This window comes from Phalacrocorax aristotelis, chromosome 3 (assembly GCF_949628215.1).
Source record: "Phalacrocorax aristotelis chromosome 3, bGulAri2.1, whole genome shotgun sequence".
NCBI lineage: Eukaryota > Metazoa > Chordata > Aves > Suliformes > Phalacrocoracidae > Phalacrocorax > Phalacrocorax aristotelis.
In genome coordinates this window covers 44,918,961-44,936,749 of record NC_134278.1, presented here as the reverse complement: position 1 = coordinate 44,936,749, position 17,789 = coordinate 44,918,961, and the positions used below count along the sequence as shown (strand labels likewise).

Sequence of the window (17,789 nt, the reverse complement as noted above, 5' to 3'; positions counted from 1 at the left end):
ATGTTCTTTTAAGGAACAGAACCAGTCTTTCTATGAATTTCAACTATGACACACTTTCCAGTGTTAATTGGACCACATGCTTGGTTTGTTATTCCTCTCAGCCTGTAAAAGGCCCTGAATATGCTCTCAGAGACATCTCTCAAATGTTAAGCAATTAAATTATGTTTAATATTTCTATAGTTTGTTGGCAACCTCAAAAGGGACAATGAATCACATCCACCCTACTCTCATCAGACCCTATCGACATCAGAAAGGAATAATCAGTCATTGATTACGGCGTAGTAAATCTCCAGCACCATGGAAGCATTAAATTCAACAGTTTTGAAACAATCTCCCTTCCCTGCCAAATGCTTCCTTTTTAGAGCTACAGAGAGATCAGCTAGAACATGTCAGGTCATGGAAAATTTTGAAATACTTACAGTGTGCTAGAAATATTAAGACAAAATCAGTAAAACGAAAATACCTAATGTGGAACTGAAAGTCCAGTGACAAATACTTCAACAAATTAATATTTAAAATCCAAAGGTTATTTTAAAAAGCACGACAACTTACTCTGTCACAAAGTAGTATTGATAACCTATTAATTATAATCCAGTGTTCCAATTATTGTTGATGCTAGAATTCCTTTCCCTCAACATATGTTTCCCAATGCAACTACTATCTAAAGGAGGATCTAGAGGAAGGAAAGCTTTGATTATTCTCCTTACAAATGTCTGTTATTGGGAACATGTTCAAGTACTTCAGGGCTTCTAGTAAAGCTTGTGCATTTTGCATGCTAGCTAATAGCTAATGTCTCTTTGATGGCTCCAAGAAACGGGCTTAAAGTATAGTCCTTCATGTAAAATAAATTAGTGACAATGAATGCAGTTCTGTAAGACATTTCTGTATATCTTTAGTTCATATGAACTTCTGTGGAAGTCTGAAGGTGCTATGCATTTACTAGTTTGATAACTCCTTGTTATTATTATGACTATTCATAACATCCACAGGGGTAGAAAACACACTTCATAACACTATAAAAAATGATATTTCTGCTATAACTGGTATGCTGTTTTCAGAAATGAAAACCAAGGCATACAGTGAATAACTTACTTGTTCAAGGTCATACACTGAGTCTGCAGCACAGACAGGATTAGAATTTCAAGTTCTTGAGTCTCTGTACCTTGGTAACCAGTGTCCTTCTCATAATACATTTTATGTCATAGAAGGTATCAAGAATACTCGTACATGTAAAGAAGTGCTAAAACATATAACAAATAAAGCACAGCATGACATGAATACATAATAATGTCATTGTGCAATCTTAAAAACCTTTCAATTTCTCTGATTCTCATAATTCCCTCAGCCAGGTGTAAAAATCTTGGTGCTATTTGCTTCTTGAACCAGAAGCAACCACTGAACACACCGATGTTGTACAATATCTCATGGTTCTCCTTGTGCACCTTGTTCTGAAGAGACTGCACAAATAAGACACAGCATGGAACCCAAGCAAAGAAACTCTGCCAGCCTGGGAATAGCCAGCCCGGGTGCCGGCATCTCACTTTTAGTACTAACAATGCCAGAATGCACAATGCAGCCAGTTGCTTATTAGCTTGGCCTTTTAATGTTCTCAAGGGTGTGAGAGCAAAATCAAGAAATTAGTAGCAGAACTGCAGCCCTAGGAAGGCAAGAGGAAGGTGGTAGAGATACATGGCTAGTGTTTCTGGCCAATATGTGAAGATCTAGGCTCATTAGTGTCCATTTCTGGCTACCAAAAGGTTGGAACCACTGCCCTATTACATATGTACTGACGCTTTATTTACTTACTTATTAATACTTAGATATTTAAGAGGAGAAAAGAAATTGGGAAAACTAACAAAACTTTAAAAAGCTTTGTATTTCTGGCCAAAGCGTAAGGTGCTAATACCATACAGAGAGGCAAGTCAGATGATCAGTGGTATCTTTCTTCTAAGAAAGACTGAAGCTCCTCACTTTTGCTGATATCTTCTCATCACTAGAGTGCAGCAAGTTACTACCAGCGGAAACTCAGCAGGAGCTGTCACTTCACAGACAGACAGCAAAGCAAGGTGCTCTGTATAAGGCAACATACTCCAACACCATCTCCTGCAGAAATGGGAAAGCAGTTTTGCACAGAAGCGTGATACCACTGACCATCTGACCGCTGGACCTTTCAGGGAACTGATTCAACTCACTAACATAAATGCAGCTGAACCAGAAACAAAACAAAAGTGATGGCTTTCTTCAGAGTTAGTAAATTGAATTGCCTCAGTACAAGGTTCAGCAAGCACCAGTGCTTTCACCAGCAAAAGGAGTCAGGGGCCATCTTGTCACTAGTAAGGGCACTGGAAGTGAAGAAAGGAAGATCCTGCTGCTGAGAGCTTTTAGCCTTGCTCAGCTGCTTGCAGAACTGCAGCCCAAGGTAGGTGGCTTGTATATCTCCTATTTGTCTCACACTGTTGTTTGACTTCCTTCAGATTTCATAAAAGTTCTTTTACATGTAAGTCCTCAGTAATCAAGCAGAGTTAAGAGGTACACATTAACTTTTAGTGGCTCTATTGGATTATTCCCTTCAGAAGGTTATAGACTTTGAGTATGCTCAGTGTAGTTTACAACATGCTAAAAACATTTTCATTTATTCTTCTAATTACTACATGCAATTTAATGCCTCGTCTTTTTTTACTACTACAAGTCTATGAGACTTATTCCACTTTCAGTTACACCAGCATAAACCAGGAGTAATTCCCTTAAAATCAGTGAATTTTGTTGGTGTAAAAACTGGAGGCAGTTAAGTAATGACTTCAAAATATGTTTTATGTGTGAATCTTCCTACCGACAAGTAAACCTGAATTTATAATAAGAACTCATCATGAAAACATTTCATGTTAGGATTTTATACTGTCTGGTGTACTTATAGTGTTCTGTTTAGTATCTTAATCACATATACAAGTATTTTAATCAAATGAGTTTTGAATGAGAGAAATACATAACTCCAGAATCAGCACTGGTCTAGACACTTGATTTAAAAAACTTTAACTATCCTCAAATAATTTTCTAGCTTTTCAAGAATAGAGAAAGCTAAAAAGAAAAAAGAATGTTTAAACAATGTAGAAGATCTATCATAACCTCTCAAACGTTAGGTAACTTCAGGATACAGTCATGTATAATCATTTTCAATCTAACTAACCATAAAGGATGAGCCACAGTGGTCTCTGAAGTCACATACAGCTTTGAAAGACTGGTATGATCATGTAAAATGATAAGGAAGAGAACTCGGGTATGTCGGCATAATTGTTTTTCCTTAAGAGTTTCTTCATAATACTAGTTCAAACTGCATAAAGATTACCTGACTTGTTCGTTGGGGTAGAAAAGGGCTCAGAGGTATCCATAGTTTATCAACCCATCTCTTTAAACATCTCTAAACACAAGAACTGTTTCAAGTCAAAAAACATAGCGCAAATATATTTACTATGACATGACTTTAGACTATGACAGAGCAGCAGGAGCAAAATGAAAAACTTTTGCAAAACTCCCTGCAGAGCTCATTCCTGACATGCAGGATGGTGTTTCAAAAACTTATCAAAATTCAGAAGACAGGAAACCTTCACTTGATTGGCTTTCGCCATACCACCAGATGCTGCTGCAGCACTGGCAGAAGTAACAGGATCACAACATGTATGATAATTTAGCTATCAATAAAAAGGTCAAACATCCATTTATGCTACTAGAAAAATCAACTGTCCATGAAGGAAAACCCAGAAAGGAAATTTATTATTGAATAAAGTAATTGACTAAACTAGTTTTGTTACTTCACAATACATCATTTGTAGTTAAAATGGATGAACAGCAATAAAATATTTACAATTACAGATAAATCACATAGCAATAACCATATATCAAACTCTTAGCAACTACATGTCCTAACTTTTGCTCCCCAGATAGCAATACCACTTTATTTGGTTTGATAACAACACATGCATGATGGCAAGGAGTGATGAATCACTCATATCCTCCATACTTCAGTGAACTGACCAACCCTCTCCAGGGAAGTGAAATTATGGTCACACATCTTTAGTTCATGCATCAATAACAATTATATTCTAATGTGTTTCTTGAGACTTCCACTGTAATAAGGGGTGGGGGGGATGCTTGGGGTTTTTTGTTTGTCGCTTTTTAAACAAGTGTTCCCTCACATCGGTGAATCAAAACATCCAGAACACAAACAGTGTAAGTCATTAAAAGACCGATAAAACATAGATTTTCAGGAGGAGCTGTGACAAACTCACGGACAGAATAAACAAGAACATTAGCCTCTCCTAGTCTTTAACATGGTGTGTCACAAAAAGATTAGCATGCAGTATAGTTATTTAGAATTTGTTATTGAAGAAAATGTGCTGTAAGGAATAAATTTCACATACTACAAAATGAAATCAATATAGAATGAAATGCCTATGTGGAACTCCAAATAACGTTTATCCAGCATATCAATGACTAGGAGATCTTGACATCTAACTGTCTAAAACTAAGCCTAGTCCCAAAGGCAACACCAAGGAAATAGATGAGTCTGTAGAACCTTCTCACTTGCCCTTCCCTTCCCACTTGTAATCAGATATGCTTGGGAAGGCTGGATTTGTTGACATCTTTTCTCCTATAGGTAGCAAGCTCTGCCTGAGTTAAATAATACTCAACTTTGTTTGGGATGGTGAAGTAAAACAGCATGGTTAGCTAGAGTCCTTAAAATAATTCCCTTCAGGAAATGCTTGCCTGCCTGCCTCTGTTGACAATAGAGGGAACTTAGGAAAGCTAGGCTCCTAAGTCAGGAACACCTGTATTGAAGACAGAGGTACTCTGTATTTACAGATTTTCAAATTAAAGCAGATATTGGTTTAGTATATCATTTCACTTCTCAAATGTCACTGCTGAAAGAGAACCCATGGAAGAAATATCTCTGCTAAGTCTATTTTTCGTATTTTGTTTTGTAAGGAATTAAAACTCATTATCTATTTGCAGTTCAGATGCAGTGATGTGGAAAGCTTCCACCTTTATTCCCAGCCTTCCTGAACTGAAATATGACTTAACGCAACGTAGTACACTCCTCATTATTTACACCGATTGAAACACAAACCCCTGCAAAAAGAACACTCTGGACAGGCAGCATGGTTTGGGAACTGTACTTTTAAATGGTTCAGCTTTGGGAACAGATTTGTTGTGCAGATTATTTGTAACTAATAACGGAGCACTATAATGCTCAGTGCTTGGAGACCCTTGTTGAGCACCATACTGCAAATAGAAATCGCAAAATGAAAGTAAATACTAGTGGAAGAACACACAATTGGAGAATTGATGATCTCTGATACACAATCTGAAATATTTCTAGAGAAGAGAATACTTATTACTGTATTAAAATTGTGTCAAGAAGGTCCAGTTTTTGACAGGTCACTGAATCAAAACAATTGACAGAGAGAACCAAATTGTCTCACTCTGCATTTGCAATCAATGTCAATTGCCCATGTCAAAGAAGACCACCAGAAAATAACCCGATTACTGACAACATCAGATTTTAATGTATTTCATGTGCTCAATAATTTTCAGCTAGCTCATATAAAAGATGCCAACTATGAAAATACATTGCAAAAATGTGAATACTGTCCTTGTCTTCTTGAGTGGGATATATTAAATCTGAAGATACCTAAATAAATTGTAAAAAATTTGCACTTTATCCAAGTGTTGTCAATCTTAACTAGCCCAGTTCCTGATAAAGACCAGACTGTTATTAAAATCTGGCAGGGAAAGAAGGGATGCAAAAGGACTTCAAAGGCTAGTTCTAGGCCAGGAATTACGCTGGACCAGGGACCATTTTCTGGCCCTATGGTCGACTGGCACAGTGTGACTTGCATCCATACAGCTTCTCTACCTTATCTCCAAAACCAGACTGGCCACATGCGGTCTGCCTATTGAGTCATGTTACTCATTCTTCTACAGATGAGGCAGAACTCTGACAGAGACCGTGCTCACTGTTTAACAGCAGGAGTGAGCAGAGGGCAGCTTTCAGGTCCATGCCCCAACCCTGTGTACTTTACTAGGATAGATGTAGCAATAAATACAACTGGGAGACAAGAATTAACCCAATATTGTAAACAAAACATGCCAAGCAGCAGGAATCACTCCCTCAAGAATAATGCTATGGAAATGGATAATATCTTAAAGTATAAATAAAATTGAAAATCCAGACTACAGAAAAAGATACCTAAGGCATAATAGCAGAAAAGCAAAGCCACTTTGGAAGAGAACACAGACTTACAGAGACTATGAAAAAATAGCACAATATCTGTCAGATGGAAAAAGATGAAAGACATGCAGTGGTTCATATCGGTGCATGGAAGTTTGCAGGCACCAGTCAAGTGCACAGCATAGGCAGAGAGGCTAACTGCAGCATGATTCCCTGGGATGAATTTTTTGTGGCAGTACTGCCCATCATTGCACCAGAAGATAAATAGACTGTCAACCTGAAAGTAAACGGGACATTTATTAACTTTAAACTGGGCATTAGAGGGCTGAGCCAGTGGGATGTCAAATACAGTGTTACTAGCATTAAAAGAAAAGAAAGAGGTAGTAAAATGCAATTAAAAATATATGCAAAATAGATGTGAAGGTAGACAGTAAGCTGCCAAAGAAAAAATCTGCAGCAACAATTTGCAGATGAAAAGATTTGTCTTCACCAAGAGCATGATATTACTGAAGGGTCAAGGAGTCAAACACGGGAAAGTTTGAAAACTTCCAGTGTATTGAGACACTGAAAAACAACAGCTGAAAACCCAACAGGACTACAGTTCAGGTTCCTAAAAATGCTCCACTTAAGCAGAAGAAACCAGATCAGCTAAAATAACAGGCTGCAAACAACCTTCAGAAAAAACAAAGGAAGGTGCCTTTTCCTTGAATTTAAATATATGAAATAGCAAAATGTATACTCCAAGAGTAAAAGATCCGAGGCATTCTCGTTTCATTTCCTTTACCCTATTGTTTACAGAAGACCATGTTCTTGAACCAAAATCTTAAGCTCATGACTGCGCAGAGGTGTGGACCTGAGGAAATACAGTATCAAAGTTGATTAAAAATGGTTCAAAGGAGTGAAGTGGCAAAATTCTCATAAAGCAATATGGTCAAAATTGTAAATCAGTGCTTTACTCATTCTGGCCATTGAGAAAAGCTGAATCAAGTGCAGAGAAATTGGTTTTCTGTTTAGTCCACGACACAGAAGGATTCATGTCTTTACTTACAGAAGACCGGTATCATCTGTAAACAGTGTAGCACAGACCAAATATCAGCTAAGCAAGCACCACCCTGAAAGTGTGGCAATTATTTTCAAATTACAAACTGATGATTTGCAAATTGATTACAAATTGAGGGAAACTTAGTGACTGCATGAAAACTCTCCACAGCATTTGATAAAATTTCATCGGAATAAAATCCAAGCCTGGAGTTACTATTAAGCTGATTTTTAAATATTGCCCCATTACAGAAAAAGTGTAGTTTGCAGCAGTTCAGGATGAGAATATGATCATTAGTAGCACAGACTAGCTGGAACTGCACATTTCAAGCCCTAAAACAAAATCAAGTCCTGAATTCATACAAGGGACTTAAAATTATCAGAATGGTGAGTTGACAATGTTAGTGGAAAAGTATCTTAAAAGGGATAACTGAAAGATAAATCAAAGGACTGAAAAATCCAAGAGACAGGCTAGAGATGTTTGATATTGCTCCTGAATAGTGCCATTGGAGAATTTATCTAGGCTTTGTTACATGTGCAAAAACACAGGCTCTGTCAGTCCAAAGAGACCCATATTGTGGGACTGAATAAATTACCTCTCCTGGAGTAAAGTAGCCCTCAGTTTACTTTACTGGCTAGGAAGATGTACATATTAATTCTACACTATTATTTAAATTTTCGTGAGATAGCATTACTAGATTGTACTGCAGTTAAACAGGTGACTATGCAAATGTATTTTTGCTAGACATAGAATATCTGACACTGTAACACTGGGTCACAGTTTACTAGGGAGGACTTAAAACAATTTGTAGTGACGTATGTGTTTACCAACGTGACGATCTTTAAAAGATTTTGTATATTGTAAAACAATCTATATCCAAAGAACATGAACATATTTAATTTAAACCTTGTTAGGTCTGTCTATTCCCTTTAGTTTCTCTCATCCCAACAAAAAAAAAGTATTTATGGTTTCTTAAAAGAGTCAAGCACCCCTAGCCAAAATTTACCTTCTTGTGGAAAAGGTAAGCAAGTCAACAGTCACTTTTTTGCTATGTTTTTTTTATGAGCCAAATAAATACAGCCATACCCTGACCATAGCAAGCGGCTATACAATTCTTCTTATGCAGACCAGGGTAAGAGGCTGCCGTTAACTGTCAGTGCCCCTGCAGAACAAACAGAGTGACAGGGATGACAGAGTGAATAAACAGATTCATTAACAAAATTGCTCTGTGTCATGGTTTTCAGGGCCCTACCTGCTTGTTCTCTTTCTGGCTTGCTTGATTTTACTCCTTTGAGCATCTGCCTCTTTTTGGGCTACATTCATAACTGTTGAGCTTTTAAGCTAGGTGTCGGGCTACAGAACCTCTGTAAAAAATGTATTAAAGAAGTGAGCAAGGCTGAATTCTGGAGAGCTGTTCCTCTCTTAAGATTCTGTGATCATTGGCACCAAGTGACTTGACTGGCTTCTTTTTAAAACATGATACAGTCTTATCTTTATGTTTATCCTATGTAAAGGCTTAGTTTCTCTATAACACAACAGGGGCAGATGAAATGTATTCTGTCATCTACTAATGTTGTTTGTATCAGCTTGGTTTCCCTAAGTAACTTGCTTTTTCAAGAGAGAACTCAGTTATTTTAAATCCTCCATATTTCTTCTCACCTCAACGACCTACCTGGACACCAAACTAAGGTGTCAAAAGCCATAAAGATAGATGGCCTAGTGAAATATTTATCTTTGGCTTCTGGTTTACTTAGTTGCTTAAGGAGGAGACCAAATGGGATGGGCAATTGACAGAAGCCCCTTGGCCGTGCTAATGCATCATTGTGCCCAAGCTTAAACTGCTGTGTGAGGGTGGAGCATGACATCAGCCAACCTACCACGTAGTGTGTGAAGCAGGACACCCTCCTGTGAAGGAAAATGTTTCCGTTTGAAACCTGTCAGCATAAAAGGGCCAAAAGTCCCACGTCTACTTCATGTGTACAAGTTCAAGTCACTGGGCTGTTACAAAAAAGGTGGATAGAAACACTGCTTTAAGGGGAAGTAGCCAATCGTTGTTCCCTCTTCATGTTTGCGCTTTGAACATACATATGAGACACAACTCTGCAGAGGCATTGCAGGTTTAGTACTGAATTTTTCATTATGTTTAGATCAGAAACATCTATCTGTCTATCTACCTTGCTGCTTAAAGAGCAGTGAGAGTACATTCACGGGAAAATAGAGATCCTGGAAACTTATGTCATGCATTTGATCTGCCATAGGTATCATAAGAAGTAGTTAAACCTTTAGGAAGCATAATCACTGACCAGTTGAATGTAGGCACTTCTAAAATTAAGCTGTGCTGAAAAGAAACCTCTCTGAACCACCCTGAGGCTTAGCTGTTTGAAAGACAGCGCCCTTCAGCACAGAAGTGCCTAAACTTTTTGGTTTTGACAAAATAACTTAGAAAATGCATGAAGGATGAAAGTAAAAAACACTTTCATTTGTACACTTGAGAACCATAGGGGCATAGCTGTAATGTTAAAGGCTTTATTATGTGTACTCAGAAAAAAAGGACTTCTTTTTCCTTTTAGAATTGATGGATAAACAAACAAAAATGGAAAATCTAATTTTGTTTTGACCAATCTATCTTCTTTTTCCAGCAAAACAGAAAGCCTGAAATATTCAAACATTGTTAAGACCAAAAATAAGTATTTTGCTCAGGAGTTATTTAACTTTTTTGTTTAAGCTTCATTTTAAATTAAGATTGTATGTTTGAAATAGAAAATACAAGTGCTTTATTTTTAAATATCAAAAATGGTTTTATTCTTGACATTCTTGACAACATTTTCACTGTAAACGTTCCAAAAATAAATATCTTGGGTTTTTTAAACGGCTCATATTTTTGTTCAGCTGAAGCTACAGGGCATTTTCTGCCTTTAAAAAAAAAACATTTAACTTACAAAAAAATTCAAGTTTTTGAGCAAATTACTCATTATCAAGAGCCTTTTGCTTGGCTCTGCCAAAGAAAGAGAATCAGTACCATTGCACTGCTACCACAAGACTGTCTTTGTGGTAACGTAGCTGTTAACAATAAAATTACTTTTTGTACTAAAAGTCTTAAGGGAGCTATAGCAGTGAAGAACCAAAACAGCAGATGTTACCCAATATAAGTACTGGTAAGTATCAACTGAAAAATAACACACAAAAGATAATACAGCACTTAAGCATTAGGAGATACAAATAAGCACAAAAGTGTATGCTATTTTCAAGAAAATATGGTACCCAAAGGCACTAATCGACTCTATGGACTAAATAATGTATTTAACAGTGTAAAAACAAAGCCTTTATCAACTTAGAGGAGTAGAAAAGAGCATCAAAACTCACTAGCTCTTTTTCCTTACACTAAATAGCAAAATCAATTCAAAAACAATTTTTAAAAGAAAATTCTAGTCTAATGCCACTCATGCTACAAATTAAAAAAATATATAATGAGGGAAGGAGAGTGAGGAGAAATTTTAAATTAGAAAGGTTTTATATTCCCCTTATGCTACTGGAAAAGTTTTATCACAAAAACAGTCATATAGTAGTCATCTTTAATGGCTCCAAATTCATGCTCAAATGACATTCTTGGAAAACTGCAAGACAAAAGTCAAGACTGGGTTTGCATGTTTTTTAAAAGCACTATTTCAGCGGAAGTACGGCTAGAGGAATGCATATTGTAATGGCACTTTCTTCTTACGGAAAGAAATGCTTAAGCAAAAAAAAAACCCTCAAACCACAAACCACAAAAAATCAAATTATGAATCTTAGGATTAATTCAAGTTTTAAGATTCATTGCTTTCAGCAAAAAACAGTTATGACAAAAATCAGAAACTTAGAAGGTGGATATTCTGCTGGTGTACAATTGATGCAGCTCCATATACTTGCGGTTGAATATTTTCCTACTAGACGACCCTTGTCAAGAAGACATGTATATAATGAACTTAGAACATCGCAAAGGCATGACAAAGCCAAACAGGAGACTCCTCGTGTCAGAGAGGATGTGAACATCTGAAAGGAACTTCTGGGGACTAACTATTTTGTGTCCTTGCCACACAGTTCACACTGTGACTCAAGCTTTTCCACAGTAATTCTTGGTAACTGCTGTGGTTTAACCTGGCAGGCAGCTAAACACCACACAGCCGTTCGCTTGCTCCCCACGCCCTGCAGTGAGATGGGAGAGAGAAGCCGGGGGAAAAAAAAGTAAAATTTGTGGGTTGAGATGAAGAAAATTTCATAGGACAGAAAAGGAAAATAAAACAACAATAATAATATGATAAAGAATATACAAACCAAGCAATGCACAATGCAATTGCTCACCACCTGCCAAACAATGCCCAGCCGGTTCCCAAGCAGCGGTCGCCGTTACCTGGCCAACTGCTCCCCATTTATACATGGAGCATGATGCCATATGGTATGGGATACCCCTTTGGCCAGTTCGGGTCCGCTGTCCCGGCTGTGCCCCCTCCCAGCTTCTCACTGGCAGGGCATGAGAAGCTGAAAAGTCCTTGACTCGTGTAAGCACTGCTCGGCAACAACTAAAACATCAGTGTGTTATCAACATTATTCTCATCCTAAATCCAAAACACAGCACTGTACGAGCTACTAGGAAGAAAATTAACTCTATCCCAGCTGACACCAGGACAATAACTTAGTCACACTAAAATTAACCCACCATGCAAAGACTATCCGAGGCCTAGGCTGAGAAATAGGTCCTGTTCTTTTCTAATAATCCCTTACCAATGAGAATTTTTACTCTGTGTGCGTGAGCACTGGTGGATAGGCACTTGCACACAGAGGAGCAGAGAGAGCAACAGCTACAGTAGTGCAAAAGAAACTTTTTTAAAGAAAACACAGGACATGGGGAAAGCAGGGTCAGAATTAGAGGACTTACATTTGCATGGCTCTTCCTTTCGTTCCCTCCCTTCCAAAAGACAGCTACTCATTATGGCTCTAGAGTGTAGACTCAGAGCTACGAACTGGTGGTGGGTAGTAAATGGAGGCTGATAATCAGAGCAGGCTGGCACTTGGGTTGAGTACTGATTAAGAAGATCTGAACCTAATGGCTTAAGTGGTTCAAAGGATTTGACAGAGGTCTTTCTCAGTGGACTGAATTCCGCACTTGTTGAATGTTACGAACATAAGAATATAATACAAAGTCAAAAGGAGAAACTGGAAGCAATTTCTTGTGAATGGTGCTCAAACTTGGGGAAATGAATAGGATGCAGAAAAAGGAGGGGGCTTGTTCCCTTTCTCCATATCTTTTTATTTCTTTCCCCCCTTGTCTACCTTATGCACAATGGTAAGAACTGCACTACAGGCCTGCATACGCTTTCCAAATAAGAGCTGTGTTCTATGACAAAAAGTGAACGACAAATTAGGAACATGGGAAATCGGATAAATGAAGACTGGCCTTTTTTCCATCTGCCTATTCAGTAATTCCCTATTTTAAATACACAATATTGAGCAACTCACCGAGGCTTCAGAGTACGTATGAGAATGACTTTCCAACAGCGACAGACGAGATTCAGAATGAAAAATTTCACTGCCAGGCAAGAAAAATTTGCAATAATTTTCTGTAATACAAGCAGACTTTTTTAGCACTTTTATTGCAGAAGCAATTCTAAATAACAGAGCTTGTCTTATAATAGCATTTCTATAATAATGGTGTTTTATAACAGAAGTGCTATTATTACAGAAATGGTATTATAATAGTAGCATTATTATTGTAGAATCTTTTCCATAACAGGAGTGCTAAATAAGCCCATTTGTATTATAGAAAATGATTGCAAACTTCTTCCATGGTGCTGAAAATGCCTAAGCCTTTATGTCTAATGTGATCCAGACTTTAAGAAGGTTCATAAAAGTCTAAAAAAATCTTTCAAAAGGAATCCATGCTGCAGACCAACTGAAAACCCTGGCATGGCTCAGCAAACGGTGTATCTGTCACCAAATTTAAAAATCTAACTCAAATTCCAAATCAAAAGCGGTTCAGTGCAGAAGTTAGCAGAACATGTCTTTGGGAAGAGTAAAATATTTTCAGTGCTGGAATAAAGCACTAAAATGTTGGAATATCATCTGAGGTGATAAAAAGATGTAATATTCAATAACAGTTATAGAGCAAAAATGCTTTGAAGAAATCTTATATCAACTACATTAATATAAATTTCACTCATCATTCAATAAAGTATATATTGCTTTGCCATATACTTAGGAAGCATTCATCTAAAGAATTTAACTGTATATATAGGAAATGAATAAGTAAATTTTAGTTTATAAAATTCAACTTCTTTTTATTAAAGTTATCTGGTAATACTTCAGTGCTGAGATTCTAGTGCAGTATAGAAGACAGAAAGAATTTAAGTTCCAAAGCTACTGACCTTTTTAACATTAAAATAAAATCCTATATACTTCTAGGTTGATACAATCAGATTATACCATCTGGTTAGGATGGAGTCTATGAAACAGTAAAGTAAGAAAATTCAATAAACTCATATCCTCTGCAGGCATTTTTACATTTTTTAGACTGTCATGAAAGCTTTAGATGTGTGTTTGTATGAAATGAACTTATTTTATTATTGATTTCAGGTAGAAAGGAATTTTGCTGGATCTTTTTTTGCAGCCTGCATTGCTATACAGAGTAGTTTTCTTTACAGCATTGGTCCTAGCTCATAATCACAAATGAAAATTTCTATGAGCTTTTTTTTTTTGAGATTGAAAGATAATGTATGACACAGAAAGACATAGTTTAAAATGGGTATTTAAGAAATAATTCTAACATAATAAAATAAAAATAAAAGTTATTGAACAGCTTTTAAAATTGTTCCTGAAATACACATTCCATCATTTGGTGTGCTTGCAAGCCGTGCAGTTGACAGATAGATATTAATTCCAAAAATAATGGTAAAAGATTTCCAAAAATGATCTTGCAAAAAACCCACAAAGCTGACCCTAACTCTGCTGCTTCCTCTGTGTTTATGATTATAAAGTTTAATCACATGAGCAAATATTGTCATGCTCAAGTCCCTTGCCTCAGCTGGGCTTTATATCTGCGCACACTGTAGCTGAGGATCACCCAGCCGCTCTGAAAGGTACATTGCAAATACTGCTCTTTCTTTAAAGCTCAGCAGAGTGTTTTCCCTCCCTACAAGTTGGGTTTCTTGCGCTCTCTCTCTGATTTTTAATTCTTCCCACTCACTAGTTAGTCAGGTTACCAGCAAAGTTCACCACACTCTGCTATTTCTTCTGTTGCTCCTACACGCATTTTATTTCACAGCCTGTCTTGTGCTTCAAAACCAGTTTCAAAGTTAATACACCAGCTGTTTAACTTCTCATTCAAATCACTGCAAAGTCCTGCCAGTTCCCCTATGTCAAAATACTACTAATGGTGCAGGATTAATGGTGATGTTTTCAAAGAGAAAAGTTGTAACTGAGAGCAGGTACAGCCTCCCAGTGCATCTTGTTTCCTTGTTCTTTACATTACGTAGGCTCTTTGGGGCATGAAATGTCTATTTCTGTCTTTTTCATAGGAAAGAATGTACATTTATTTGTTAAGGAGTGACAAAGAGAAGTCAGGGTGAATACCAGAATGGCGCATTCTTCCTAAATAGCCTGTTGGCAGCACCTTATGCAGGGAAGTTTCTGAAGTGTCCACTCATGCCATCCTCACGCCTGCCAATTCTATCTGCTTTCCATAGCACCAAAGTCACTGGTATCCTTTGCAAGCAGCTGCAGTTATCCTGTAAAATACTTTTCTCAAATATTTCATTTTGTTTTGGCAGCTCTGTATATACACGCTACACTTGGCTGCTGCAAGTCCAGTCCATGCCTAGCTTAAGCCACTGTTTTATTACCTCCTCATACTTTTTTAAAATTCTTGACACACAAATTTAATAATTAGGAAGTGAACGTATATGCCTAAGTTTTTTCACAGTCTGTTGATGTAATACTAACTAGCAACAATATACTCCCCCTACCAGGCTTCCTACGCCCCATAAGCAAATCCAATTCAAAATGAGATCACGGTACAGTGACCTCATTCTGAATGTTACCTTATGCTTTTGGCAGCCCAGAAGAAAACACCCCTAGCTCTTGTGCTGTGTTTCGATCTCTTTGAATTTCTCCAGGGGTTTGAATATCTGCTGAAAAGCTCTCTGCAGCTCTGAATACACCAAAAGAGGAAAGGGAAGCAAATGGAGGGGGGGAGAAGGGAGGGGTGTGAAAAGTGGGGATTAGTTGATGAAAAAATGTCAAGCTGCCTGCAGTGGAGGCAAGAAGGGGTCGAGGGTAATAAAGCCAATTAGCAGAGCAGAGGATAAGAAGCCATATTTGAAATAAAGGAGTGATAATTTTAAGCAGCAAGGGAGAGATTAGAATACAGAAGTGCTAATGGTATGCAGTTTGGGAAGGAGATGGTAAAGGACTGGATTGAGAAACACAAGATGAAACCAAATACAAACCCTAAGATTTCTCCTAGATGTTTCAAATTAAAGCTCCTTTATTTCTGTACTAGCCTCCATGCTGAATGATGCAAAGGTTATACAGATCTCCTGATTCACTTGCTTTCTTTGCTTGCAATAGGATTCTTGCACATACGAATGTTTGTAGCTCACTTCCAAGCAACTTCTTTCCTTTGTCTTTTATCATAAACTGATTTACTAGAATTCCTCTTGACTAATCTCCTTCTATTTTGCATGGTCTTACAAATATTCAGTGTCAAGTATTACTTTAAAATAACCCTATTTTCTACTTTGAAGTACATCCTATAATTACTCATTTTATTCTGTAGGCTATTTGCTGGTACATTACTAACTTGTTTCCATATTTTACACAGCTTGCTACTTGATAACAACTGTGCAGAAAGGGCACAATGCAACATTTAGGCTTAATTTAGATTCTGCTTATATTATTCTTTCTTTTTTTTTTTAATACTTCAGTCACTGAATACACTGGCTTTGTTTTTCAACTGTGTTAATGGTCTTAAAGAATAGAATATATGCAAAACATTCCAGTCCTCACTGCTTTCCAAAGTAACTTTCACTCCCCACACTATCAGTCTACATCAGGGGCACACCTGTAACATAAATTTATGGCATTTAAATACCTAACAGCATTTTCGTAGTTACTGGGCTTTGTTCACACATCGTGGACAATATAATTGGAACTTAAATAAATTTGCCTCCCATTTTGCTGTACTCCTATTCAGATATAACTATGTTGAATGTAAACAATCAAGGATTCAAAGCATACGGTATTTGTCAGTGGATATACACCGAGGTTGGATTCCGTATTCCTAAAATTAAAACTCAGATTGACTTCAGCAGGATCAGCATTCACCCCATGAATCCAACATCTCCTGTTCACTAGAGAAGCAAGCATAAAATTCCTGTATCGGAGCCATTCTTTGCCAGGGAAAAGTCTAAAAAATTATCTCATTTGGAATAATGTAAGGAGGTGTTTTGAACAAATTGATTAGTTGGGTAGTAAAGAAACACCATGAGTAAGAAGTAAGCACCTATAGTTTTAAAAGAATTCACACATAAAATTGCTGGTCTATTAACTGTGGTATGTAAATGACCATTTAAATCTGCTTTCATACAAGGAAAAGGGAGATGGCATATATAATAGCAATTCATTAAAATGTCTCCGGAGGTGATCTGGGAACTAAAGACTAGAAAGTCTGACTTCTTTATCAAACAAGCTGTTACAAATTAAGATGATGAATATGTTAGTAAACACATGGAGCACCAGAAAGCAGAGCTTGTGTAAAGAGAATTGATGCTTCACAAATCTATTAGAGGTTTTTGAGATGTATGATACAGGTGATCTCTTGGATATATACTCCTCATCAAAGGATTTAAAAAGCAAACAGCAAAAACTGGGGGATAAAACAAAAGGTACTTTTAGAAGTTCATTATTGATTAGAAGACAGCAAAGAGTATTCCAAATGAATCTAATCTTAAACTAAACCTAATCATAAAAAATGGGGCAAATATTGAGGTGAAAAAGCAATGAAGTGACCCAACATTACTCCACATACCGTAACTTCTGCTGACTACAAGCAGTTACATAAAGAGTACAGAATTACAAAATAATTTAGACTGCAAGGTCACCTGTTCCCACTTAAAGCAGCAACATTTTGAAGTCAGATCAGGTTGGTCATAGCCTTGTCTGGCTGAAATTTTAATATCTCCAAGGATGACAGTTACAAAACTTCTTTGCAACCTGTTCCAGCATTTGATCACCCTTGATGGAACAAAATAAAACAAAACAAAACAAAACAGAACAACACAACTTTTCATAGTCTAACTGGAATTTCCCTTTTCACTGTGTACCTCTGAGAAGAGTCTGGCTCTGTCTACTCTGCAATGTCCCACTTTAATGTTCAAGCCAGACGTGAGGTCCTCCCTGGGCCTTCTTTCCTTAAGGCCAAATAAACTCACCTCTTTCAGCTGCTCCTTCTATGTCATGCGTCCTTTAGTGGAGCATAAAATTTGGCACAGTACT

General features: G+C 37.2%; 1 long non-coding RNA gene across 2 annotated transcripts in view; it reads right to left on the bottom strand.

Annotated features, from left to right (window-relative positions):
• Positions 1-17,789, bottom strand: part of LOC142054580 (uncharacterized) — a 152,050-nt gene that overhangs the window by 28,119 nt on the left and 106,142 nt on the right. The gene's annotated exons all lie outside the window — the stretch shown is intronic.